General features: G+C 23.3%; 1 protein-coding gene across 2 annotated transcripts in view; it reads right to left on the bottom strand.

Annotated features, from left to right (window-relative positions):
* LOC106789839 overlaps window positions 1-2,920 on the bottom strand; it is a 19,557-nt gene that overhangs the window by 1,085 nt on the left and 15,552 nt on the right. The window lies entirely within an intron of this gene.

Below are 2,920 nucleotides of genomic sequence, written 5' to 3'. Positions count from 1 at the left end.
TTACGCCAACGTATAAATTTGTTAATTAAAAATTAATATCTCGTTATATGATTTCACATAATGTCACGTGTATTCCTACTTTTTTTTGGCACGAGGGAGTATAAACAATGATTTGTTATAACAATATATAGACATGTTTTTTTATCACGATATATGATTTAACATCTTATTGATTTGATTATTATTATTATTATACGGGAACACCATATATATATACATTAAAAAAAAAAAATACAAAAAAATTTCATTTTAGCATTATTAATTGAGTAATCGTAAGTTAGATTTTTTCAACGTGTTAACATTTCTATTAAATATAAATTTCAATTTATTTTATTAATAACATATAATATGTATAGATAAATTTAGATCAAGATACGAACAGATATAATATAATGGAATTTGATTATTACATGCTAATCAATAAAATTTGATCTTATCACGATTAAATATATAATAATACATAGAAAAGAAAGAAAAAGAGTAAGAAGAGAGAGAAAGAGAGATAGAGAGAGAGAGAGAGAGAGAGAGAGAGAGAGAGAGAGAGAGAAAGATAGAAGGAAAAAGGGTTAACGAAAAAGGTTCGGTTTAAATAAAATAAATAAGAAAGAGAGAACGTAGAAGAAATATAATTTACAAAAAAGGAAAAAAACAAAAATCAAAAAAGGACGAATTACATACGCACAGAAAAAGAGAGAGACACACACACACACACGTGAAGAAGATTAAAAAAATAATACTCATATACAATAGATCTTCTGGCTAGTCAATTTTATTATTTTCCGTCATTATACTCCCCCTTTCGTCTTCCTGCTTTTTTTTTTCTTTTTTTTGGATTTTTGTTTTAAATGTTATATATTTATTTATTTATTTAATTAATTAATTAATTTCTGTGTTTTTATCTTTAGATTTTTACGATCGTTTCTATATTTATTTCTTTGTTTTTTTTTCCTCATCTTCTAGTTTCTTTCTTGATTTTTTTTTTCTTTTTTTTAAAACCATTTTCATGTTTTTTCTTTACAATAATAAATCAATTACAACTTCGATATATATATCTGGAAAATATATCGTGTAAGCTTTTTTCGTGTTACGTCCATGTGCTTCTTCTTTTCTTTTTTTTTTTTGACAAAGGTTTCCTTTTCGAATCATTCATTATCTCGATTATTATTATTATTATCGCGAAAGGATAAAAATGATTTTCGACATTGTTGTTATTGCTTGATATATTATTCTCGCTTTTTTCTTTCTTTTAAATTAATTGTTCTTAATATTCTCGCAACGTAATTAATAAATAATTGAATTTAATTTAATAATTGTCAGGTCTTGACCATAAACTTTGGCATTAAAGGATCACATTTTCTCATTATATTCAGTTTACTTTATACTATGAAGAAGAATTGACTAATTAAAAGATAATTGAAATAAAATATAAGCGAGGCATTGATTTTCATTAGAATGATTAATAATTAATTAAAGAATAATATTAAAAAGCGTAAATATATAAATATAATGCCAATTGTTTTAATTATTAATAATAATAATAGTAACAAAATGCGTGTATCCATAATCATGATAATGGATTATGTCAAAAAACAGATCTCATGATTTATGTTATAATATTAATCATTATAATATAAATTAAATTATAAAATTAATTTTTTTAATTATTGTTAATCACTTATCATAATTATCGACACAGCAGTTGTTTGAAAAACTTGGAGCATTAACCGGTAGTTGGCGTTACTTGTCAAGTAGTAACGCCATCTTCCAGTAAAAGTTTGAAACTTCTCAAACGAATCGATACATATGCATTACCATCAGATTCCTGTTTTACCATTTAAACAAAAACAAAAAAAATGATTGAACAATTAATTTTTTAATCACTCGTTTCTAATCATTATACATAAAAGCGTATATTAAAAGATCATTTTTTTAATGAGACGCTGTTTGATAGATCTTACATAAGCACACAATTAACGATTAATTAAGATATACGCAAGTGTAATGTTTAATAATATTAGAAAATAAAACAAAAAAAAAAAAAAAAAAAAAAAAAAAAAAATTATTTACAAATATCATTACCAAAATTCTTTTATAGATCCTTTCAATTATTTATTAAGGACTAGGAAGTATCTCAAAATTAAACTATCTAATTTTTTGTTGCTAAAAGAAATAACAATAATTCGAACAATAATAATTCAAGTAATTCGCTAAATTTCATTTTTTGTTGGTTTTTTTTTTGTCTTTTTTTTTTTCTTCTTTAAATTTAATGACTCGTTCAAACTTATGTTAAAAGATTTCAAGGAGTATTAATTGCACCATCAATTAATTACGCTATAATTCTAATTTGTTCAATAATCAATTGATCGCGTTTATATCTATGTTTAAGAACACATGTATGCAAAAGTTATATAGCATCAATTTCATTTTGTCTATTTATAGCTTGTATAGTAAATACGGCTCTTCGCATGAGCAATTTCTTTTTTTTTTTTTTTTTATAAATTATAATATTTCATCACGCGTTGTTTTCTAATACTTTGTTTTTCTTTTTATTTTACCAAGAGAATGACTCTTGTAAAGTGAGTTATAGCGATTAGCACGATTAAGGATAAGTGATTAGAGTTACATTCGCATTTTCAATACGGAAACGCTACGTATTTTTCTTTTGAGATTAATGAATGAATGAATGAATGAATGAATGAGTGAATGAATAAATGATTTATCTCATTAAATATATATGTATATAAATCATCAATCGCTAAATGTGCCGTCATTCAAGAAGTATAACGTTAAAAAAAGATAAATAATTAAATTGAAGAAATAATATAACCCTCACTATAACACGATTTTAATTTTAACACTATAATAATTATATTCATATATTTATATATATATTTATGTATATATTTTATACGTTTAAAAT

Source organism: Polistes canadensis, unplaced genomic scaffold (genome assembly GCF_001313835.1).
Source record: "Polistes canadensis isolate GaletaPanama2010 unplaced genomic scaffold, ASM131383v1 scaffold_205, whole genome shotgun sequence".
In the NCBI taxonomy this organism is placed as follows: Eukaryota; Metazoa; Arthropoda; class Insecta; order Hymenoptera; family Vespidae; genus Polistes; species Polistes canadensis.
This window is presented reverse-complemented; position numbering and strand designations above follow the sequence as displayed.